Raw genomic sequence first — 26,440 nt, 5'->3', positions numbered from 1 at the left:
AGCAGAGAGGCCATAACTATGGTCACATTCACGCACATGATCTCAGCTCGGGAGCTCAGAGTGTTTTCTGCAGAAGTAGCATTTCCCATGGCTTTCAGAAAGGAGGAATGCAGCCCAGAGTGCTTAGGTGACTAAGGAAAGCCCACACCTGCACCACCAGTAGCCGGGACCTTAATTAACTATGATGTTTCTGTGAATATACTCAATGTCTTGGCCTGGATTTCAGGTTATAAACTGCTGGAAGAGTAACAGAACCGTGGCCGGCCACAGATAGTTCTAGCCCACTAGTACTCTAGCCCAGTTAGGGAAATGGCAACAGTAAAAGTCAGCTATGGAGAATCTGATGGCCCTGACTTCATTCAGTGCATGCCTCTCAGTGTGAGAGTCAGTCAAATAACTCACCCGGGATCTAAAACACACCTTTCCGAATCTAACTTTCTAGGAGTCATGTGACTATAGATGATGGGACCAGACAAAGGGCATCTGAGGGGTGAGGTTGAGCCATGGTGGCAAGAAAAGCTATGAGAAGAGGCTTGTCTTCTTTCCTTTGCCTTGTTCTCCTTGCCGGGGGTGAGCGGAGGGGGCAAGTCATCTTAGTGTAGCCCAATTCATTGTGGATAAGCCATTTAAAGCATAAGAAAGAGATGAACAAATACAGAGTTTTAATTTAAGAAGCACATTTTTCCTGAGTTGTCTGGATGTTGGTGTGTGGCTTGCTACCCACCTTTCATGGTGTTAGTTGGAAAGTTAAAGTTTAGGTCTGCCTCACGTCCACCCTTAGTGCAGACTCTTCTGCTGATACAGTGAGTGTGAAAGGGCGGGTAAGCCTGACTCACTCACGCTGAAGAAGTGAGTGTCGTATTATAGTGAGGAGGAGGTGAGCAAAGGTACACCAGGGATATGGGAGTCAGAAAGAGCAGCAGGAGAACTGGGACAGGGGGGTGAAGGGAGAGGAGAGTGTGGCTTCCTGTGAATCAGGGCTTGTGGAGGACAGGTTGATGAGAAGGGTCCTCAGCAGTGAATCACTAGACAGTTACAGACAAGGTGTCAGTACCAACAGGTGGGCAATCACCAAATGCACTGGCAGGAAACATCTCACCGGATGCAGGGGATTTTCCAAGGAGTCCTTAGCAGGGGGCAATTGAGGACAGATGGAATCAAAGGCTTATCCCAGCAATAGAAGGACTTGACATAATCTCATTGTGCATCATTCTTTAACATCTCAGTAAAACTGCTCAGTCAGGACTGCAGGGAAAGATTGCATTTTTTTTTAAATGGAATTGTTTGACCAGGATTCACTAATGCCACCCAATATATTTTTACCGTTCTGTCTATGAATACCATATAGAACATAGAAACGTTTAGGTAACGTGTAAAAATACACTTAGCATTTTACTAAATATGTAGAAACTGGATTTCCTTCCAAGTCCCAATGGGCGCGCGCGCACGCGCACACACACAAACACACACACACACACACACACACACACACACTCTCTCTCTCTCTCTCTCTCTCTCTCTCTTACTATTAAGTCAGGCTTTATGTAAGGATTATGAGAATATTTTTGTTTGTTCCCTCAATTTTCCCTTGTTACATTTAGACATAAGCTCAGGTATTTTAAGTGCCTGCAGTTTTATAGGGAACTAGATGTGTTTGCTTAGAGACATGAACATTTCAGCATGCCAGGCACCTGTGTGGTGTGGTATGTTCACACTTGCAGCCTGGCCATGATGTTTTCCGTGGTTCCCTTTAGTGAAGAAACAGCAAAGGAAGCAGGCAGCATAAGAGTGTCCTGAGATCGTGTTCTTCACTTACAGCCATGCTCCGGTAGCCTTTCCCACAGCAGCCGAGGACCAGACCGGCAGAGAATCCCACTGGGTAGATGGGGCATCTCTGAGTCCCACAGGTCTTATCATCATGGGTCCTGTTTGCAGTTCCTGTCTGTTTTCAGTCATGTCTCAAATGCCCAGTGTTCTTCCAGGGCATGGTGGTCACTCCACCCTTGGACCTGAGTACGTCAGACCCAGTGAGCCGGGCTCCTGTGCTCCAGCCTCACTCTCGGCATTCTCTGTGCTTCTGTGCATGTTACTGTGGCCTCCAGTTCTGGTCCCACAGTAGCCGTGTTTGCCTCAGTGACTTGACTGAAGCTCTCCTTATTGTGTGGGGATTCTTTCCAGTTTGGGAAATGATGCCTTTGATTGTTTTCAATCTATTCACAATGCAGTCAGCTAAGCAGTCATCAGATATACTGGATTCTGCCTTTGTCACTTACCCTAGCTCTGAGAAGCAGTGTCTATAATAAAATCTGTGTTAGGGAGAAGGACAGCAGTAGCCAAACACATTCCAGGCTTGGCCTGGTAGTGTTCAGCACCTCCTCCTCGTTCTTCCTTCTGGATGAGCATTTAGAGAAATTATGAGAAAGAGGGGCACATCTTTAGCTTTTGAATTATTCTTAGCTTTAAATTGTTTCCCTCAGGGAAACCCCACACGTTCTGTAATATGCCCAAATCTGCTGTTCCCCAGAGATAGTAAGCAGGTCACTGGCAGCTCAGGCTGTCTGCGTGATTGTGAAAGAGAAGAGAACACAGTAGAGTAAACCTGTAAGAATCGCAGTTCTGTGACCTTCTATGCTATGTCAGCCACCGTTTCCATTTTGTCTAGGAGGTCCTCCTGACATTGTCCGAAGCAGTGTTCTCCATCCAGTGCTAGCTTTTCACTAACTTTCGCACATAGTAACCTAAACCATTCACTTCAGCACCAAATCACTGTTTAACTAACTCACTCACTTATCAAAGAGTGACAAAACCACCTAAGGGGGAAGTTGTAAGAATAAACTGACAACCAGATATGTGATTAACTTGAGATTGGACAGATATCAGCTAGTAGTGCCTATATCTCAGGAGTCAAGTTTCTGTCATCAGTGTTTCCAGTTGCATGTCTGCTGTAATGGGTTAGCGTGGATTTGAGAAAGTGCCCTGAGCCTCCTGGTCTCTCTCCCATGTGGACTAGCATGCATCTAAGTGTTGGTACACAAGTTCTCTCATCTTTAGCTGCACAACTGTAAAGGATTTAGAACTTTTAGATTTTTAGCTGAATAAAGATCAAATTCAGGCATCGGAAGCCCTGCAGGAGTTTATAGAGCTTGGGAGACAGAGTTAAACACTGTAAATCTTGGCAGTCCTTACGTGCAAAGGATGAAGAGTGTGGTCCTGAGAGCCTTACAGGCTGCCCTTCAGAACGCTGGGGCTCCTGGGCCCCTTGCAATGTCATACTTTTTCCTTGTCTTATGTAAAGCCTGTCATTATTAAACCTATTGATTTCACAATTCAAAGGTACTATTAAGAGTAACACTTTGTTAAAATTGATCTCTTGTGGAATTTTAAAGTTTTAATACAAACAATATTAAAATTGTAGGCATTTTGATCTTCAGACAACATCGTGGTTTATGGCCCACTAAGCTGGTCAGGTGGTCATGGTCTCCCTGACTCGACTTCCCAGGGGCTGGCACCTCAGCTCTATGTCACTGTGCCCAGCATTAGACCCTTTGTTTTGTAACTGAACTCTTTCTTTTGAGACATGCTATATTTATTTTATATTATGTCACATGTATTTTGCTCAAGATTTTCATTTATTTTTTTCCTTTTGAAACAGACTAATAATTTTGATAGCATTCACGAAGCACTGCTGTGCCATTTCCAGGATCCCTGTCTCTTTGTTAAACTCTGAGGTAGAGATGTAGGGATGCCCAGGCTGCGTACACACTATCCACCTCTACAGTCTAACTTCTTACCCCGTCTGTAGGATCTGCCTGTTCATCACATTTCATATGATGACTGTTAAATGGAGGTTTATGATTTACTCTAGGAATCCTGTGTATTGATAGGTGAAAAACTTAGAAAAGAAGAAAGCCTACTTTCCATGCATGTAAATCAGTGCCCATATCAGATGCAATTACATTGATGACAGTGCATAGAATCAGTGTCTGTGTTTGGGCCCTAAGTGACGGAGTGGATCTTGAAATGGGTTTCTAGATGGCATTGTGGGGTTTGTAAACTAAGTTCTGCTGCCAGACAAGCAGCATCCCAGTCCCATAACTGCCTACAACTCGGTGAGCATAGTTTCTGATATGTTCGTGTGTTTTAGTCTTGCCTACCCATCTCCTGTTGACTAGAGTTCACCCAGCCAGATACCTGTTCCTCATACCAAGGACCGTGTTAGGCTTGGCAGTAGGCAGATAAGCAACCGCAGAAACAAGGTGACCCAAACTAGGAGGATTTGTAATGGAAAATTTACTTTGTGCTCCCTGGAACACGGCACTGAGGTTTCCAGTTTAGTGCAATTGCACAGTACCCTCAAACACTCTACAGCTCATGAGAGCAAATTTCCGGCCAAAGGCTCTGGCCTTCCTTTGCCGCAGTTCCCAGGAAAGGGTGGGACACTGACACGTTGCAGGAAACTACCCGCGGCTCCCGCCTGAGGCTGGCCCTGCAGTAGTCTTACCTTGGGCCTGGTGGGGAGTCTGGAGAGTGCCCGTGTGCTATTATACTGTATCCCAGACTACGTCCCTAAGGCCAGAGGAAGATTTCATGAGGTCATTTTGTATTGGACGGTCATTCATTTTGGAAAATAATATAAATAATTTTAGAAAGCCACCAAGGTCAGAGCCAGAGAAATAAAGGCATATAACTAGTAGGGGTTAGGTTCCTGCTCATTCCGAGTTACCTTTGCCAATCCTTCAACAAAGTAGGAGTGGTCCTCGGGTTCACTTGGTTTCTTTGGGAAAAGACAGTGACACGGAACTTTAACCCTGTGTGCCCACATCTTAATTTTTATTTACTTAGTAATTTTTATTGTGGTACCTAATCCATGCTGGGACAATATTCTGGGTTTGGCCACAACTACTCTAGCCCCAGCTCTCATTAAAATTTATTTACCATTGCGAACCCTGTGACTATTTTTACACATGGTTTTTTGTTTTCGTTTTTATGGATCATTCATTATCTTTCTTTTTAAAGAAGACTCTAGCTCATTAAAAAACAAATCCAGCAATATCAGCCTGAATTTTTAAAATCATTTTGGAATAGGTTTCTCTTGTAATAGCATAATCACATATTGGCTGTTAATAAGATTTTTTTCTTTAGAAGAAGAGAAGTTATTTATTTGTAATTAAAGGTCAAAGTCCTTAAACAGGTTTTGGTGTTTAAATAATCAAATCTCTTTTTATCAGTGGCTTCTACTTCCAGAGAAATAGACATATTTTTTTCTATTCCCTTTTTGTTGTTGTTTGTTTGTCTGGGGGGGAGGGCAAGATGACACCATTTAAGACTGGCCTTGAAGTTACCATGAAGTCTAGGCTAGTCTTGTGCTCATAGGGCTCTCATGGCCTAGAGCTGGATTAAAGGTGTCGGCCATACAGGCCTGGCTCCTAGTCCCCTTAAATAACAGTCTATATCCTTAGAAACTGCATACTGCATCTGGATCTTAAACAATAGAAAGAAAAAATGCCAAAGGCTAGAAAGAAGAGGAGACTGACAAGAGTCCCCAAGTTTCTCCCTTTAACTGTCCCAGAGTCTGAGCTATGGAAATTGGTAGTCTAGAAGTAACAGTGAGTTTGCATAGAATGTCTCTAAGGAATACAAATTTAAAAAGGAAAAAAAATCCTCAACTGTTTGCTGATGGCTTGATTATATATGTATAACATTCTCAGAATTAATAATCAAGACTTCAGAATACCAAATAGATATGCAAAAATCAATAGTACTTCTGCAAAGCAGTAGTGAAAATACGGGAGGGAAATTAAAATCGCCGCCATTGCCATGCTCAACAAAGAATAAGGAAGACATTCATAAGTGTAAAGCTAACAAAACTCGACTAAGGAGCGCGTCCCACACACTCTGAACCCTTAAAGTGGAACCTGGGTGGGGCATCAAGCGAGGTAGAGCGTGGCCCAGCCTGTAAGAGTCCAGAGTTTAGCCAACACTCGGGAAAACAAAACAAAACATCAACAAGACCTTAAATAGGTAGACGTGCCCTGTTTGTTTACTAGAAGTCAGTGTTATAACAGTAGCAACTTTTCCAAAATTAATAGTTTAACCAAATTCCTAAATGAAAATCCTTTTTCAGTGCATATAGGCAATTACCCTAAAACATACACGGAAAGCCAAAACTCAAGAGACTAAAGCCAACTTAAAAACATGGCAGTGGTGCCCAGTTCTTGATTGTAAAACTAAAGTGACCACAGGGAAGACTGTGGTGACTTCACTGAGAAAACAGCCAGGGATGGACTCACTGGCTGTTCATCCTTTACACATTTATCATTTGTCTGTGGAGGGAGCGTGTGAGTGCACATGGTACGGTGTGTGTGGCCGTCAGAGTCTGCTCTCTCCTTCTGCCGTGGGAGTCTGAGATCAAGCTCAGGTTATCAGCGTGAGCCAGCGAGCCAGCCTGCTTCTCACAAAAGATTTGTCAACTGATTTTTATTTCCTATGCTAGGATCAAACCATGGCTTGTCCATGCCAGACAGGTACTCTAATCTGCATTCCCTGCCTCAAAACAATCTTTAACAAAACTGTGAAAGCAATTCAGTAGGGAGATGGCGGCCTTTTCAGTGAGGAGTGCTAGAAAGGGTGAGCGTCACAGGCCGACCTCACAAACCTTAACCTGAGTCACGTACTTCATACAATAAGTGGTTCAAACTGAATCAGATTTAATTTTAAGACCAATCCATAACATAGATCTAGGCACCGAGGGCCATGCATAGAATCCTTAGATCTGAAAACAACAACAAAACATGTCCATTAGAGGAAAACTGATGTTTATCAAAATTAAATTTCCTTGTACAGCTAAGATTTAAAAAAGACGAGAAAACTGAAAATGGAACTGGGTCTCAGCTGTGCCGGGCAAACCCTTTACCACTGAGTATCTTTATGTGTATTAACATTTATACCACTCATACATTTGTACCGCCAAGCCCATGGCACAGAATTACAGGGGAATGGAAAGATAAGCCACCAGTAAAATACACCCTACAGTCTTACATGCTGGGGTCCCAAAGTTGAAATGACCTAGTGAGCATCATAATCCCCACAGTCCCAGAGTAGAAATACTAAAAGCCCAAGTCCTAAAGCCAGCCAACCAACCAGCAAAACAACAAACAAACAACAAACAAAATTTACTGTTTGAGGAAGGCAAGGCTGTGAAACACGGACCGTGGTCAGTTTGCGGGAGGGGTCCGTGTGTCCGTCTGTAGCAGTGCACAGTATAGGTGTAGCACTGCGTGTGGGGTGCAGAGGAGCTCAGTGGGCTGCATGGGTCTTTGTGGCCATGGGGAGGATCTGCTGCTTGCTCTGAGGTGAACAGTTTTATTCCCTGAGGCGAGCCATGCACCAGAAAAGGCAGTGGTTTTATCAAGAGGTCAACCAGAGCGCACAGCCGGGAGAGCAGGCGAGCTCATGCGAGGCATCTGTGCAGTTGCCCTGCATGCCCCGTGCGATCCCTTCTGCATGTGTTGCATTGTTTCTCTGAGGATTTCTTCCATGTTGTCTTTCACCAGTTGTTCCTCACAATTTGCCCTGCTATGTACTCATTCTTAGCTTCATGTGTTATACTAGAGTTATAAATAGTATCAATTGTTTTAGAGAATTCTAAATCTTTTTTTACACATTTCGCAAATTAGATTTTATGAAAATGCATTTTCACAGTACTGACTTTGTGTATAGACATTGTGCGTATAAAAATATTAAGACTTGGGCTGGAAAGATGGCTCAGTGGTTAAGAGCACTGACTGCTCTTCCAGAGGTCCTGAGTTCAAATCCCAGCAACCACATGGTGGCTTGCAACCATCTGTAATGGGATTCAATGCCCTCTTCTGGTGTGTCTGAAGACAGCTACAGTGTACTCACATACATAAAATAAATAAATCTTTAATAAAAAAATATAAAGACCTTGCCATTTGAGTGAGATCGTTCAGTAGCCAGGGGCATTTACCACCAAGCCTGATTACTGGAGATTGATCCCCAAAACTTATGTGGAGGAAAGACAGAAGTAACTCTGACTACCTGTGCTCCCACACACAGAAAGGCATACAATATCAACAAATAAATGTTAAAAAAAAAACAGGAAACAAATTTCCTCAGTAAAATAGGGACGTCCTTTTTAAATATTTGCATTTGTGAAGTATAAAACATCTCCAAGATCTTACTCTTCTTCTGCTTAACTGAGGTTTTGCCCAAGATGATACGATATGAAATGATCACAGGTGTTTTTGTTAGGGACCTTAACTGAGGTGTTTCTCAAGATGATACGATATGAGATGATCATGGGTATTTTTGTTAGGGACCTTGTGTTTGGGCTGCATCCAGAGAACATTCGTGACAGTCTACTGCATTTTCCTAAGTCTTAATACACAAATGTCTCACCAAGCACTTGGGAGTTTGCTTACAGTTTTAAGGAATTAGCCCATTTCCATCATGGGGGGAAAGCACACATGCATGGTGTTGGACCAGAGGACCTGGGAGCTTCACATTCTCCCTGGCAGGCAGCATACAGAGGGAGACACTGGGCCTGACATGAACTTTTGAAACCTCAAAGCTCATTCCCGGTAACATACTTCTTCCATGAGGGCCACACCTACCTCAGCGAGGCCCTGCCTCCCAGTCCCTTCCAAACAGTTCTGATAACTGAGGACCAAGCCTTCAAATATATGAACCAATGGAGGCCACTGTCATTGAAACCACCTCAGCAAGATTTTCTATTACACTTCATAGTTAGCTCTTAAGTGAGAAGGTTTGGTGTGGATGCTCTATAATCCGACATGCACACCGCCCGTTAGCTGGGCATCCAGACGGAAGGCCTCACCGTGCTGGGTTCACAACACCTTTCCCCCTTCCTTTTTTTATTTGATATAGTTTGAGTTTGATTTTTAAATGTGTTATTGATTCTTTGTGAATTTCACACCATGCCCCCAATCCCATTCATCTCCCCATTCCTTCATATCCACCCTCTATCCTTTAAAACCTCCCCCACAAAATAAAGTAATTTTACAAAAGGAACATTGCTTGTCACGGAAGCTGTAGTGTGTCACAGTGTGCCCCACAGTGTGCCCCACAGTATGCCCTTTTATCTACACATCTTTACTTGCAAATGTTCATCAGAATGAGTCATCAGCCCGGTTCAAGGCCTCTGGCTTCAGTGCACTATCAACACCATACCGGATCCTCGCCAGGACTTCTGTCAGATACCCTGGTGTTGTCCTGTGTCATAGAGATCCTGCAGCTTTGAACTGCTGGGCCAGCCCTTTCATGTACTCTAGCAGATCACAGATGGGGCAGATACTGGGCTGGGCCACCTCAAAGGCCTTGTTCTGTGATAGCCGAGCTCATCAACCCACCAGGTCTCCTCTACCCACACCACCAGCAGGGGCTCTCAAGCCCATCCCAATCCAGCACTGCAGTGCCACAGCCAAACATGGGGACAGTCAGTTTTCCTGCTCTCATGATTTTACCAGCCAGCCTTCTCACCTACCACAGGTGGCGATGGGGAGGAAGGTCACTCACCCACACCACCCAAAGGCAGATGAGGGGTCGGGCTAGCTTTTCTGAGTGTGGTAGCCAGCCAGGGCTAGGGCCAGCTCAGCACATTGCTTCAGATGGCATTCCAGTCCAGTGACATCTGCATAGCCTTTGGTAGTAACACAGGCCTGGGACATCCACACAGACCCTGGCTGCTGTAGGATCATGGACCCAGAGACCCCCACCATACCCCACCTCCTGCAGCAGCATGAGCCCAGATATAACCATGGCCTCAGGTAGCAGTGCAGGCTACTCAGATTAGCATGTCTGCCCACAAGAGCATGACCCTCCAACATGCACATGGTCTCCAAGGGCAGCCCAGACATCCCCATGGCCTCAGGTGGGTGTGTAGGCTCCTCATATTAGCCTGTTTCTCCCCACTTCAAGCCTCTAGCTCCGCCTGTCTCCACAGTGTGCAAAGCCCTTGGCTTTAACTTTCTCTCCCTCCCTCCTTCCACCATGTTCTCTGTCTGTTTACATCTCCCGTCACACGTGAGCCCATCCAATGGCACCCATGGAGGGTGTGTGGGAGTCTGTTCACACACACACACACACACACACACACACACACACAAACACACACACACACACACACACACACTAGCACAGGCCATCTCCTCATGACTGCTGCTGTTTGTCCCTTCTTTTGCACGTCTGTCTGTTATAGAACCCGGATCATCAGTTTGAGAAGAAGTCTAGATTAGCAATGGCTTTCTTATGCTGGCACTCAATAGGCCCTGCTCTAAATCTTTTTACTTCCTTCAAATCGATCAGTAAATTCAGATGATGAATATTAGCTTCCAGATTTTGAGAAAAAATACAACATAAAATCATGCTGCTTTTCTTTGTTTCTTATCTTTCCTTTTTAAACTCATGATCTTTGTGCCACAGCCTCCTGAGTGCTTAAAGTATAGGACTGAACCACCATACCCTGTGCGTTGTGTCTTACTGTATTGTTAGAAGGTGCATAATGTCTAAAGTTATAGAAATATTAGGTTGTAATGGCCAAGGCATGTCTTAACACACTCAGATACATCAATTCTTCTAATCCTTATGAAGAGTAAGTAAAGAATATGAGACCCAGGGAGCTCGCCAGTTCCCCAACCTGGCTGGACACGTGCACGGGGACCCATGAGTCCATGCAGATTTATGGGCAGCCATTCTACCATGGGAAGGCAGAGCATTTCTGAATCACAGTGGTAGTTAAGTTCAAGACACTCCAGTCCGAGCATTGTCTTGACTCTCCAAGGAAATACGTGTTGAAGTCATGTCAATTAAAGTATTTTTGAAGTATAAATTATTTATCCCGTCTACCCTCTTTAAAAGCAAAATTCCCTTCAAAGCCTGTTTCCTTTTGTAGTCTTTACTCTCACGCTCACAAATTGTGTATTTTCCTTCCGCAGCATTGGAACACTTTAGGGAAACTAAATTTGTTTCCCTTTAAATGTTTCTTTTCTGATACGAAGAAGTTTAAAATGAATCTTTTGGAACTAGTGGCAATTTATAATTTTCGGCAACCACAGTATTTTCAAAACTACATTTTAGGTTTTGGTCTCTCTTGTGCTGGATGCATATTTAATGTGCCTTTTCCCTCTGCCTGGCGGGTCCAGTGTAGAAGGAGTTTTACTGAGGGAGCTTCAGAAGGATGGCTTCTGCCGTGTCCAAGCCACAGCCTTACCCTCCTGCCCTACTTATATTCTTAGCTCGGATTTTTTTTTTTAAGATTTATTTATTTATTACATTTAAGTACACTGTAGCTGTCTTCAGACGTGCCAGAAGAGGGCATCAGATCTCATTACAGATGGTTGTGAGCCACCATGTGGTTGCTGGGATTTGAACTCAGGACCTCTGGTAGAACAGTCAGTGCTCTTAACCACTGAGCCATCTCTCCAGCCCCCAGCCCTGGATCTTTTAAACCCCTGCGTGTTTTGTTGTTATTTACTTTAATTCCCATTATTAAAAGGACTTTGCATGGATATTTCTCTTATCTGCACTCCATTTAGTTCTTATTCAAAAAATAATGGTCTCCTCAGCTGAAATATTCCAGTAAACAGTGATAGATTTCTTGTTTTTCCCCCCAAGTGTCAGTTTTCTAAAATGGCATGATTTGTCTTGTTAGCGTATGGCATTCTTTCTCCCATTCATTCGTCAAACCTATCTTGAGCATATTATCCAATATGAGCAAAGCATTCTGGCCAGGACTGGAAGTCCGGTTAGCATGCTGACATACTGCTCCAGTGGTCAAAGCAGAAACGCGGAGTCCTGAAGGCAGTCGCTCTAGGAAGATAGCAGGACGTGGACCTTAGCTGACTGAGTGAGAGTGGATAAGCGTGTGTGGTGCTGCCTTGCCAGGGAGTGAGCCAGTGACAAGCAGAGGTCTGCCTGCAGGGTCCACAGTGCGCAGCCGATCAGCACATCATTGGTTTAGCATGACCAGAACAGGAGAAAAAGACTGTGCCGAAAATGAAGCTATCATATTCCCATCGTGAATCCTACAGCTTAATGTTTGGTGGTTGTTAATTAGGTGAGAGGAGAAATATTTTTCCATAGTACTTTGTGGCTCCTTCACACCCGCTGTGGCCTGGATCGCACAGTAAAATATCAGCTTTCGAGCTGTACCAGTGTGTCAAGAGTCAGACTGAAGATGAGTGGGCAGAGGCAGCAAAAGCTAGGCTCACTAATGTGTGCAGCCTCTCCCTGTTTGAGCCATGTGAGCCACCATCCTTCAGGCAGCGCTGCACCTCCTAGTCCATGCTGTCTGGTGTGCTTATACATGCGATTGTGGGGTGCGTGCCCACTCACGGTTGGGGTTTGTAGATCTTCTCTGTCAGGAGGCACTTACTCTTCTTGTCCTCATGTACTTTTATTTTGTAAACAGAAAGCGAAGGGATATTTTGGGTCACTTTCCATGCCTCTTTCAAAATTAAGCCTTTAGCCAAAAATAGGCGGAGGGTAACATATTGGGGAAAAGCTACCATAAAAATAGCATTTTCGGGGCTGGGGATTTAGCTCAGTGGTAGAGCGCTTACCTAGGAAGCGCAAGGCCCTGGGTTCGGTCCCCAGCTCCGGAAAAAAAAAATAGCATTTTCATTGCTCAGAAACGCCAGGGTTTATAAAGTGCCAAGAGAAGATGGAGTGACCTCCTTGTTAACAAGGCCTGTGTTGAGAATGATACTAAGTATACTTTAAAAACAATTAGCCTTAATGGTCTGAAATTTGCATGTCCTCTCTGAATAATATAAAAGTATGAATTGCTTTCATACAGTTAATAATTTTTTAATTATCCCCGGGGGCTTGTGTTTTTAAATATTAATCTTGTGAAATCAGTAGCAACTCAAGCTAGACAAATGGAAGCATGTGTCAGAACTGATAGCATTTGTGATTTATTCCTTGCACAATAGGTAAGTCTTGTTTAATTAAGAAAAAGAAGATCCATCAGCCCACATTGAACTCTCACTAATGGTGTGTGTTAAAGTGTTTGGTGTGAAGAACCTTAGCCTTCACTTGTGTTATTATAATGCATAAAAAAGATGAACCCATAAAAAACATGTAATATGGATCGAGAAAGCTGGACACACCTGGTTTGAAGAAAATGAAACAAGCTGTCACAGAACTGTGGTGAGCAGTGGAATTGTCACTGCAGAATTCTATAAGCTCATGAAATTTTCTGTAGGAAAGTTTATGTGAAAAATAGAGAAGACTTACTTTTGTGATTTATTCTGATTAAGACTAAAGATAGGAATTTTCCCCTTTTTTGTCTATCACAGCTTAAAATTTGGTGATGTCTAGACCACCTTTAATCTCACTAGGCTGCCACCTTTTAAAATAAAATTTCCATACAGATAATCCATTGATTGATAACATTCTTAATAATGCTCTGTAGTAACTTCCTGTCACTATTGTAGCAAATTGCTAGCAGTTTGTCGTTTAAAACAAAATCAAAGTTTATTCTCTCACAGTGGTGGAGGGTAGATGTACTTGTCCTTTTCACTGGGAGGAAGGAGAAAGGGCCAGCCTACTGGCGGTTTCCGTTTAGCGTCTGGTGGCAGCTATCATGGCTTGGCTGCATCATTGCTGGCCGCCTCCATGGCGATAAGGCCTTCTCTCTGTTAAAGCTGTGTCATCTAACTTTCTCCTAGGCTCCATGGAGGCCCAAATATGCAACAAGGATAATGGTTCATTTAAGATACTATTTATAGACTCTGTGAACTCTGATTTGATATATTGGAAGCCACTGTTTAACCTAGTGAAGAATCTCTCTCTCTCTCTCTCTCTCTCTCTCTCTCTCTCTCTCTCTCTCTCTCTGTGTGTGTGTGTGTGTGTGAGTGTGTGTGTGAGAGTGTGTGTGTCTGTGAGTGTGTGTGTGAATGTGTGTGTGAGTGTGTGTGTGTGAGAGTGTGTGTCTGTGTGAGTGTGTGTCTGTGTGAGTGTGTGTATGTGTGTCTATGTGAGTGTATGTGTGTGTGTGTAAGTGTGTGTGTGTGACCACATCCTGCCTCCTAAGCATGCTTTATATATGCCCTACATATTTCATTTATTTATGTAACTAGGGGTTGGGCATAGTTCCATACATTTACTTACTGGACCACACATTTCTCTTTTGTGTATGGCAACTATTAATATTTCAATGTGATCAAAAAAGGTGTGTCTGTGGGGGTCAGTATCAGGAAGTCAGTGCTATGAAAAATGCACTCTTGGAGAGTCTACTCTGTCCTAAATCACACCACCATATTCATACGGAGAATCCATTAGAAAGAGACCCACCCATCTCCCTACTCGAATACCTAATGGAAACTTTGGTGTTTGGACAGGCTTGCTTGCATGAGTAAAAGCCACTTTGCAAACATTATGAAATGCAGCCTTCTATCCTTGGGGGTTGACATGATTTCTGTCTTAGAGAAGATGCTGATGGAAGTTAAATTACACCTTGATTTCAGAATTGTGTCGTTCACGTGCAGAGAAACATGGACGGTTTATACCTGAATGAATATTAGAAACATGTCTATTATCAAAACCAATAGATTATCAACGCAGTGGTTTTGCTTTGTTTACAATCTGATTATGCACGGAGGAGAAGGTTTGCTACAGTGTGCACCGGGGAGGGGAAGACAGCCTTCCAGTGCTGGGTCTGTGTTTTACACCGTGTGTCCTGGGGTTTGGTCTTGGGTTCCCACACTAGGTGGCAAGTCTTTTACCCACTAAGCCATCCCTCTGGCTCCTAGATTTTCTACATGAAATATTAAAAATTTGTAAAATTCTGGAGCCGTTGAATAAGTTTTATTCTTATGTCCTATTTCAGTGTCTCCTGCCCCACCCACTAACTTCTCCTGAGGTCGGTTTCTCACAGACCAAGGGGACACCATGGCATTAAGAAGTGGGAGGAGAATTCTTAAATGACAGGGATGTTTTCATACTTTTTAAAGCTGTAGCCTTTCCTCAGAGACACCTCAAGCGCACCTGCTCTCTTGTTCGCTCATCGAGGCTCAGGTCTTGTTAGAGATGCACCTGCGTCCTGAATCTTTCCAATGCGTTCGTGGAAACTCACATCTGAATTACAGAAATCCCAGACTGTCCCCCCCCCCTTTTTTTTTGCCTGTATTTTAAACCTACTTGGCCCTTCTCAAGTACTTCTCTTTGAAATTCGTGTGCTTGCTTAGAATGTGACAGAATGCCATCAGCAACTGTGGTCGTATTGTTCCTCTTCTTTGCGTGGTCTCTGGTTTAAATCGAGCCAGTGTGCAAGCCAGTGCTTGCCTGGGTTTAGTGCGTCTTGCTTCACCAATAGCCTTGCCTCCCTCCCTCTCTGGACTATGCCCCGGCTTTGGATTGCCGTTACCTTCCCCAAGGGCTCTGAGGGTGTCAAGTGTCAGTATCGGCATACAGTTACCCCACAGAAGTGAATTCTGGTTTCTCATCATCACCGAGGTATAAATCATGGAATCCCTTCAGGACTCGGAGAAGCATAAACCTGACTCCTAGCGTATTTGCCCAGCATCCTTTTTAATACCTGTCTTTCCTGTCACTCTTCATTCACTGATCACTTTTGAAAGTAACAAACTGTGATCCCTCCAGCCTGCTCCAAATGCCTGAACGTATCCGTGTATCTTGTTAGTCACTTGAGAGAAGTGATTTCCTGTGTAAGGCAGAAACCTGACTACTTGCTGGGTGTGGTGGTGCACAGCGAAAATCCCAGCACTCAGGAGACAGAGGCAGGCAGAGCTCTATGAGTCCGAGGCCAGTCTGTTCTACAAAGCAAGTTCCAGGACAGCCAAGGCTGTAATACAGAGTCACTCTGTCAAAGGAGGAAGGGAGGGAGGGAGAGAAGGAAGGAAGGAAGGAAGGAAGGAAGGAAGGAAGGAAGGAAGGAAGGAAGGAAAATGAGAAGAAAAGTGGAGTCTGAGTACTTCCATCCCACTTCTCATAGCCGTTGTCTCTGCAATAACCAATAGTGTGTTGTAGAGAAAGTCGTCTTCTCTGAGTTCATGCGTCCTGTAAACAAGGGAGTGCCTCCCTGTGGGCAGTGCTTGCTCCTCCTCCTCCTCTGGGTTGCTGTTTCCTGCAGAGAACTCAGTCTTGAAATAAACAGTGAAAGAACCTTCTCCAGTCTCCATGTCTGTTCTCTGCCTTGCCTTTCCAAGTTGCTGCTAGGAAAAACAGGATGTGCCCGTGCACACGCGAACACACACACACACACACATGCACACATGCACACACACATGCGCACACACAGGTTTCTGTCACTCTTGAAGGCTATAGTTTCATTAGCTTTCTGCAACTTTCCCTAAGATCAGAGATGCTTTTTCCTTTGTGGGGAATCCTTTGATGACTGGTCCAGGCAAAGCCACCTGAATTTCAGAGATTATGGTATTTCAGTTGCTAAATTCCTTTGTCTAGTGCATTACCACAGTTTCTTTTGTTTTGTTTTGTTTTTTTAAAATTTAACGATAGTGTTGGCAATGAGGACAGGCGCTTGTCAAGAATTTGTGTGAGTGCGTGTGTATGACTACCAGAAACAATAGTTATTCCTCTAATTGTAACTCTTTGCCTGTTGAATAAATTAAAAGTTTGCAGCACAATCTTTAGACATATTTTGTTGACCAGTGGAGTTTGGGATCTGAGGGATTATTGTACCACTGTGGCAGAAAAGTGACCAGTCCAGAGGCTTGCCCTGTCGTTTGTAAATCCTACCCATCTGCACTGAGTGCTGAGAAGATGCACAGTTTGTTCCTCCAAACTCCAGACAGATGCATGTCAATTAAGTCAACCATCTTCCTTTTATATTTAAATCTCCAGCTATGTTTCTGACATTAGAAATTTTTGATTGAGGTCAGTATTGTTACAGAAGTATATGAACAGTTTTACAAGTACAATTGTTATTTGTTTTAAGTAAATTTTTGTCTGGTTGTATAAATGTAATGGCTTAAGCAATCGTATTTGATCGTGTTCTTTCTTATGAACACTGGAGCAAAGATGACTGACCTCTGACTCACACATTAGCATGGAATGGTGCAGGGCCAGGCTGCAGAGCTGTGTCGGTGCAGGGCCAGGCTGCAGAGCTGTGTCGGTGCAGGGCCAGGCTGCAGAGCTGTGTCGGTGCAGGGCCAGGCGGCAGAGCTGTGTCGGTGCAGGGCCAGGCGGCAGAGCTGTGTCGGTGCAGGGCCAGGCGGCAGAGCTGTGTCGGTGCAGGGCCAGGCTGCAGAGCTGTGTCGGTGCAGGGCCAGGCGGCAGAGCTGTGTCGGTGCAGGGCCAGGCTGCAGAGCTGTGTCGGTGCAGGGCCAGGCTGCAGAGCTGTGTCGGTGCAGGGCCAGGCGGCAGAGCTGTGTCGGTGCAGGGCCAGGCTGCAGAGCTGTGTCGGTGCAGGGCCAGGCTGCAGAGCTGTGTCGGTGCAGGGCCAGGCGGCAGAGCTGTGTCGGTGCAGGGCCAGGCTGCAGAGCTGTGTCGGTGCAGGGCCAGGCTGCAGAGCTGTGTCGGTGCAGGGCCAGGCTGCAGAGCTGTGTCGGTGCAGGGCCAGGCTGCAGAGCTGTGTCGGTGCAGGGCCAGGCTGCAGAGCTGTGTCGGTGCAGGGCCAGGCTGCAGAGCTGTGTCGGTGCAGGGCCAGGCTGCAGAGCTGTGTCGGTGCAGGGCCAGGCTGCAGAGCTGTGTCGGTGCAGGGCCAGGCTGCAGAGCTGTGTCGGTGCAGGGCCAGGCTGCAGAGCTGTGTCGGTGCAGGGCCAGGCTGCAGAGCTGTGTCGGTGCAGGGCCAGGCGGCAGAGCTGTGTCGGTGCAGGGCCAGGCTGCAGAGCTGTGTCGGTGCAGGGCCAGGCTGCAGAGCTGTGTCGGTGCAGGGCCAGGCGGCAGAGCTGTGTCGGTGCAGGGCCAGGCTGCAGAGCTGTGTCGGTGCAGGGCCAGGCTGCAGAGCTGTGTCGGTGCAGGGCCAGGCTGCAGAGCTGTGTCGGTGCAGGGCCAGGCTGCAGAGCTGTGTCGGTGCAGGGCCAGGCTGCAGAGCTGTGTCGGTGCAGGGCCAGGCTGCAGAGCTGTGTCGGTGCAGGGCCAGGCTGCAGAGCTGTGTCGGTGCAGGGCCAGGCTGCAGAGCTGTGTCGGTGCAGGGCCAGGCTGCAGAGCTGTGTCGGTGCAGGGCCAGGCTGCAGAGCTGTGTCGGTGCAGGGCCAGGCTGCAGAGCTGTGTCGGTGCAGGGCCAGGCTGCAGAGCTGTGTCGGTGCAGGGCCAGGCGGCAGAGCTGTGTCGGTGCAGGGCCAGGCGGCAGAGCTGTGTCGGTGCAGGGCCAGGCTGCAGAGCTGTGTCGGTGCAGGGCCAGGCGGCAGAGCTGTGTCGGTGCAGGGCCAGGCGGCAGAGCTGTGTCGGTGCAGGGCCAGGCTGCAGAGCTGTGTCGGTGCAGGGCCAGGCTGCAGAGCTGTGTGTTCAACAGTGATGATCACTGACCTCAGAACACGGAGACTTCAGTCTCACTGAACCTTGCTGAGGTGACACTGGCATGGTGTCTCTGCCCATGTGATCCTTCTCCTTCCTCTTCAGAAAGCATGCACCCATCGTTTTGTCCCTGCTCCCTGATCCCTGATCTAGACTGCTTTTTACTGCTTCTGTTTTAGGGACTAAGGAGATAACTTGACTCTTATGGTCTTCTGATTTCAGGATTAATCACTTGTATACAATTGCTATTTACAAATCACCCTTAAGACCTCTTTTACCAGCTTCTTGGATGGACAGAGGGTTACTTGGGCTTAAAAGTTAACAAGGAGTTGCCCGCAGACTTCTTGAGGCTAAGAGCTTGCGCACATGGGAGCCTGTGGCTTGGAAGCATTGGCCTGCTCCCCACTGCATTTGATGTGAGCTGTCTAATTTTAGCATTCAAGGATATCACGTTGCCGTTCTCTTCATTTCCCTTGAGAACTCTCTTCTTACCACTGCCACTGTTTGCTCAACAAAGCTTGGAGTAGTGCTTGAATGCTTAGGATGATTTTAGCTAAAGTGGGGACCATCTTTAATAGTCCCTTTTGTCTTTTTGTCCCATGCTTTGTGGCATTCTGATGTTCTCCACCTTCCCAAAACAGAAGGAAACCTTTGTTCAGAGTGTTGTCCGAGTTGCCTCCTTGATTACACAGGTCAAGGGTGGTCCGTGTTGAACATCAGTCTTAGTTCACAAAACTCCTCTGGAGGTGGGGCCGACTCCCAAGGAGCGCTGGGAAGGGGTAATCGTTATAGCAAGGCATATTGTGGGTATCTTGGGGTGAGGACATGCTCAACTCTTTCTTAAAAGAGGCCTGGAGTCTCATGTCCTGAATGTTTTAATCAGCCACTAAAAACATGTCCTCGGCCATTTTAAATAGGAGTCAAGTAAAATATCTATTTTATGCAAAATACAAATGAGAGTTTGATGCTAGTGTTTGTGACAGTTTGGGTGAAGGTCAAGAATGAGAAGGACACAGTCCTCAGTTAGGTGTTTTATACTCTTCTTCTACGTAGATTCCATAGCTTTTTAGGCAAGTCAGAAGCCTGACAGATATCTTTGAAATACTGCTGGCCTTCTGGAACTGATACTGCACCGTTGGTGGCAGGAAGGGTTGAGCAGGACTGTCCCTGACTAATCTTTTGCTGGAAAGGAGTGCACTCTGACAGGCCATAGCTCCTTCCAGCGGACAGCAATGCCTCTGTGTTTGATCGAATTTCTTTTTTAAGAGCCTGGGCTTTTGCTGCCCACAGTACACTTGGGTTCCTTGGAGACAATGAAGACCTTTTCACTGACCATGTCAGGATGCCAACGGGAAGGACCAGTGTAGCTTCATCCACTTGCACAGTGCCTGGTCTCCCTAGAGTCACTGAGGATGAACTGATGGCACTCCTTCAACCAAAAATGAAAAGGAAACAAAAGGAGGTTTTCAACAGTCACTATTTCCACGTGACTATACTTCTCCCCAGTGAGGTAATGGGATCAATTGGACGGTCTTTAACAGAGAAAGTCTCTCCTTTGATTTCTTTCTTTAACAGAGAAAGTCTCTCCTTTGATTTCTTTCTTACTTTTCTTCCTGGTGTTTGTTTCCATTCACCCTGACACCTGACTGTCTTTCCTAGAGTCTTAGTAATTGTGAAGCTGGTACTGGTCCCGTTCGTGGCTATGAATAATAAGGTTATGAATATTAAGAACCAAAGTGGACAGACAGTGTTTGACCCTTCACATTTGCACTAAGTCCAACATTAGGTAACACCATGCCTTGGTCACACTTTACATTTGAAGAAGTGCAGGCTGTAAGTAGATAGACGTTAGTTTTTCTGACTTCCATCCTCTGACCTGCTCTATGGATCGCTTCCCAAAAGTTAGCTCAGTTTGTTAATGTAGTTCTTGTAAAAAGTACTATACAATGGCCAAGTTAAAAATGAGAATTTTACAAATAATATCCAAAATGTTAATGGCAGAGTCAAATTTATTATAAGCCAGTTAGTTCAAGTTTCCATTCCTACTCCTTAGAGAAACTTCAGCCATTTTGTTTCTTGATAATTCACAGGAATGTGCTATTTATATGTAGGTCTCTTTGTGCCTTAGGAAAAATTTAAATATTCTACTAAACATTTAAATTAAGTTGCAGTGTTTGGATATACGGCTAGAGACGACTGACTCCCCATGAGTTGTTCATGAGGACATTTATAAATGCACCGGGAACTCCATTGGCTGTGATATTGTTCTTTCTTTGTTGGGTTCTGATACTCACAAGAAGAAAACTACCTTCTGCTTAGAGTCCTTCAGGGGCGTGGCTAAGAGCCCAGCCTGCCTTCTCCTCAGCAGAATTTAACCCTGCAGAGGCTGCACACTGCAGGAGCAGAAGCCTAACTTAGCTTTTGACATGCTTCCCTTGTGTAAAAACCACAGGTTCCTACAGTGGTCATTTTGTAACCTTTCAGTGAGGTCCGTCCAGCCCCCCACTCCCCACCCCCGTCAAATGAGATATGTCTGCCTAAATAGATCTCAGATTCACAAATCAGTTACTGGCTTTCTAGAGAATGGCATTTGGTAAGTGAGAACTTAATTGGTGTCCCAAGATAATTGTCGCTAACTGGTGGATCTGGTGACATTTTGCATGTCATCCCGAGTTTCTACCCTTGTGGTATATTAAGAATGTTCTTTGAGAAAATGAGTTAGCATTTTAATTGCAAATCCATCTCATAAAAAATCAGCTTATGTATGTTCTATGAGAATCTTTCCATGAGTGTTCATAAGAGTTAACAGTGGTTTCCACTTGGTGCTCTGCAGTCCCTGGTGTTGCACAGATGAGCATTCATGAGAAAGGCATGGAGAAATAAAGAGTGCTCTCAGTGGCATGTGTCAGATTCCTGAGGTAATCTAATGTTGGTCCGTCTAGTTCAGGTGATGAACCTGAAGACAAAAATAACTATATTACTCTCTTTCTATAAGCTAAGCTATCCTGTTACTGTAACACTCATAAACCTAATTTAAATAAGGGAAAATATGCTGGCCATAGACTGTTTAATTGACATTTTTTTTTGGTAAATTTTCCTTCCTTTAAACCATGCAATGTTTCCATTTTTTTGAAGGCTCGGAGACTTGTAAGTTATGTCCACTGTGATCAGAACTCCATTTCAGACTTTTAAAGAGAACCAATCCACTCTGAGTATGCTTTTCCCTGGGTGCACCTTGTGTCTGGGATCCTCTAGTATGACTTGAGTAGCCCACCTGTGAATTGGCATGACAGCATCCTTCTACAGCACACAGGGGTCTCGTTTCCTCCTCACTACTGTGTGTAGACCTTGTCGATCCTTTTAATTCCTTCTTCAGGGTCGTGTGTCCACTCCCATGCTCTGCAGTTTGTCTGTCTGTAGCCCACACGATGTTAAGTTAACTTATTAGCTTGCCTAGTTTTAGAAATGGGGAAAGTCCAGTTCTGTTCCTCAAGCCTTTACAGAGATCACTTTCCGGGTATGTTTTATTGTGAGGTTTCAGTGGCATGTTTATTCAGCCTCAAACACACCAGGCCTTTGTATGTATTTACCCACTTCTTCCCAGGACACTCCATACCTTTTCTTCCTTTTAGTCTGTGGTGCTGTTTTGTCTTGTTGCAGTTTTCTCTCTTTAAATATGTTTCCTATTCAAATAGGACTGTGCTTGGGAGCAACCATCCCAGAGCGTCCTTAGAACTCCACCAAGCCCTGTACTAATGCATCTCTAATGGGGATATTTCTTTTCACACCTTGAAGGTGATTGAGCCTGTCCTTTAAGGTAAGATTTGCAAACCAGTGTCTGGCAGCTCCAATTAGCTTCTTTCTGGCTTGAAGCACATCACAAACGGTAACAAGGTCTCCCAGGACGCTCCTCCTACACACAGTGCAGTCATATTTCCTCATTAGTTCTTTTCAATTGTCACTAATGCCATGTTCTGGCTGTTGAGAAGGAGACAAAAACATAAAAACTTGGTGTGAGTGTGGAATGGGTCATTGTTTTCTATAATCCAAGGCTCTTTTGAATCCCTTTGATAATTTTGAAGCTTACACAGCTTAATTCATTAACCTTTAACCTTCATATAAATCAGACGATTAGGAATCTATTTCTAAGAAGACAGATTCTTTTCCTCCTTTGAAACTGAGAAATGCTTTTTTTTCCCTTTAAAAAGAAAAAAGAAAAAACCTTACGTAGCTCACAAAATAACCTTTCTGCTTTCAAATTTTACAAAATGCTTCAGGTGTATTTTAGAACATTCTCAAAAGCAAGTGAGTATAAAATTATCAAAAATAATTTTAGATGCTTTGACTGTCTTAAAGCAAGTTTTCTGGCCCTTTTCCTTATTCTAAAAGAGAAAGAATATATATATATATATATTATATTTCATTCTCAGTAGCTGTTACTTAGTAATTTACGATAGTAAGACTTCAATTCTTTTTTTCTTCACACCACTGCCAAAGCATAAAAGCAAGGAAATAATCTGAGGGCGGACAATTCAGAATAAGCTAAAGAGATGTCGGTGTGGAGGAGAACGTTTACGGGGAGGGAGCCGCCTTTGGAAGCAAATGCTGTAGGACCTCCAGCCAAGCAAGGTGGAGGTGAGCTCCTTGTTGGTTCCAGGTGAGGCCGGACATTGAGTCTTTCTCTTCCCTTGTTAAGGACGCGCTCCCTGTGGGGTCTGGAGCTCAGGAGGTCCTCGTAGACCTGGTGTTCATGGGACACTTTTCCATGCCGTTCACTTACCCTTTATAATACCACTACTTCCCCTGAGAATTCATAACCTCCACCCCCTTCTAATCCCTCTATTGTCATGAGAATTCCTGGATCGATGTAGAATGCTTTTAAATACTATTTGGAGGTTCGTCTTTGGAGTGATGGGGACAGAATGTTGAAGAAGCGGGAATGTTTTAAATTCTTGGTTGTGATTGTAGGTGCTCATGCCCTGCCTCTGTGTACTGATGTAATTTTCTTACCATGTTGGACAGAGCCTTTTCTCGTGTGATATGTGTGAATAAGGACAGGAATGGAAAAGTGGAGCTTCTGAAAAATGTCACTTCCATCACACTGCTCAGGACTACCAAAGACCGCTTGAAAACATCTTTACCTTTTAAAAGTGTTTGAAAATATCACTTAAGTTTTTATAAGTACCTATCATATAAACTTCTATAATATCTACTATGTGCCATTTGTGCTTATGCATATAAATATATTTATATGAAATGATAATATATTTATATACTATAAATATACTAAGTATGTACGTTTATATGAATAATAGATATGTGTCTGGAAACTGGTGTGACTGAACCTTTAAGGGCAGGTGATGCTTCACCTATGGGACCTTCACTTGCGTTTTCCTCTCAGTATCTAGTGTGACAGGTTACAGTCGTGCAATACCTCATAGCTGGTTACCAGCTCTTGAGCAAACTTCCTGATTTTGCACTACTTACATGCATAATCATGCATACATCCTTCCTGTCTGTCTGTCTGTCTGTCATTTGGGGGCAAACCTTAATGCTCAGTGATTCCACGGCACGTCTTATTTTATACACATGCTGGTTTTCTGTTGTGAGACAGGGCCTGCTTCTCTGGTACAGTAGCAGTCTTCCTGTTATCTGCTCCCCTCAGCCTGTCTGTGAGTCTGCAGTGCCTGTGTGCACTTGTGCCACATCCAGTAATGGATACAACAGGAGGATGCATTTGCTTAGTGCCTTTCTCAGTCAAAAACGAGGTCAGGCATTTTGAACTATTTATATGGACCTGGGAATAAAATACAATTACCGCTTTGCTGCTGCTCCTTTCCACTGTCGCCACCACACATCGGATTAGCTTTAATTCAACAGGGAGGGTAAAATGTGGGCCTTTACTATTGGAGAAAGTGCTCAGGAAATTTTAAATCATTAGGATCGTGTAATAACATGGCTTTTCTTTTTTATTCCTAGCATGTGAAAATTCATTGTAAGTCATCTATAACATTTAGGCACAGTCTGAGCTGTTTGATTTCCTCTTTTAGCATTTCTTTCTAGTGAACTTATTAAAATGTTGCATTAAAGCCAGATGACATGAAGCTAGGTGTTAACGTTTCCCTTCACAATAATCCACGTCAGCCACATTATATTATGTCACTCTCTCGAGATCTCTACTATAGTTGCAAAAAAACCCCAAAAAGCAAAAAAAACCAACAACAACAAAACCCCAATCAAACGTGTTTTAATCATCAATCTTTTTATATAAAACAACCCAAGAAGCATGTTCACCCGGCTGCCCTCAGAAACAGGAAATGTTTATCATTCCATTAGGACCAAATTCTATAAAAGTACTTTAAAAGAAAAATATATCTTCCTTACTAATTTAACCTTCAATAATGAATTATACCAGATAAAATTATATAAAACTCCCTGACATTTTATAAAGCTACCTACAAATAAGCCAGGCAGCCAATGGGATATCTGGAAGGCAGAGATGGATGCCAAGTGAGTTTTGATAGATTGTACACACAGGTACCAAACTGCTTGAACCTCACGTCCTTGGAAAGGTTAATGACTCCTTTTGCTTTTTACCCTTTTGCTTAACTGCTATCCATACGAATTAAACAGGGACTGCATTGAAGGGCACCCACGCCTTGTGGCCTTGTGTCAGTCTGTCAGTACAGCGTGCTGCTAGCATAGCATGCTGAGCTTTCGAGTAGGCCGTGTGGCTAACCATTATTTTTAAAATTCACTAAATTCTCTACTAGAGTTCTGCTAAGGCTATATTGAAAAATGTTTTAATGTAAGTGAAAATCAAAGAAGATTTTAAAATATGTAACTATATAATTTGTATGGCAATTCTTTTGAAATATTAAAAATAAACCCGGGTTGGGGATTTAGCTCAGCGGTAGAGCGTTTGCCTAGCGAGTGCAAGGCCCTGGGTTCGGTCCCCAGCTCCGGAAAAAAAATAAATAAAAATAAATAAACCCTTTTCCCGTCTTCCTTTTAGAATTTTATTAGTTTTTTCTCCTCTTCCTCCTCTCCTCTCAGTCCCTCCCTCTCCCCTCACCTTCCCCACCCACTCTCCTTTCTCTTCAAGAGAGGGAGAGACCTCCCATGGCTATCAGCCTTTACACATCCAGTTGTAGCAGGCCTAGATCTTATGTCCTTCATCAGGTGTGCACGGGACTCCTCCTGAGTCCAGACAAGGTGGCTCATTGAGGGGAAGGGGGTCCAAAGGCAGTCACAGAGTCAGTTATAGCCCCACTCTAGCCCCACTAGAGACGAAGCTGCACACGTGTAGGGGCCGAGGACCATCGCATGCATACTCTGTGGTTGGTGGTTCAGTCTCTGTGAGCCCCTATCGGCCTCACAGGGAAAAACAAAGCACTCCAAAATAGCTGAGGAGCTCCTGTACAAGAACAGACCTGGGGGTTCACTGCCCCATTCCAAGCTGTACTGCCAAGCTACAGTAACAAACTGCATGGCATTGTCATAAACACCAGGACAGGTTGGTCAGTGGAATAGAACTGAAAACCCAGAAGTAAACCCACACGCTGATGGACCCTTGATTTTTGACAAAGAAGTCAAAATTACACAATTGAAAAAAGAAAGCGACTTCAACAAATGGTGTGGTCTAAGTGGATGTCTGCATGCAGAAAATGCAAATAGATCCATATTTATCACCCTGCAAAAATGAAACATTTTTAAAGTGAAAGTTTTATCATTCTTATATGTTCAGGTTTTATGTTTTCTATCAGTTATATGGTTTTACAACTTTGAATTGTATGTTAAGTAAAATTTCTACGGGTGTGCACTTAATGTTCAGAATTAAAAATTAAACTCTGAATAATTATCATCCCTTTGAGATAACTGTCCACCTGTATAGCACAATTTGGGTTTATTATTTTATATCATTTTATCTAAGTGATGCATTCGCAATACCACGTCAGGCTTA

At 44.3% G+C, this 26,440-nt stretch overlaps 1 protein-coding gene across 3 annotated transcripts in view; it reads left to right on the top strand.

Moving 5' to 3' along the window:
* The window catches only part of Fbxl17 (F-box and leucine-rich repeat protein 17), a 438,576-nt gene that overhangs the window by 259,169 nt on the left and 152,967 nt on the right, over positions 1 to 26,440 (top strand). The window lies entirely within an intron of this gene.

Source organism: Rattus norvegicus, chromosome 9, assembly GCF_036323735.1.
Source record: "Rattus norvegicus strain BN/NHsdMcwi chromosome 9, GRCr8, whole genome shotgun sequence".
Lineage (NCBI taxonomy): Eukaryota > Metazoa > Chordata > Mammalia > Rodentia > Muridae > Rattus > Rattus norvegicus.
Note: the sequence above shows the minus strand (reverse complement) of the source record. Positions and strands in the feature narration are given on the sequence as shown.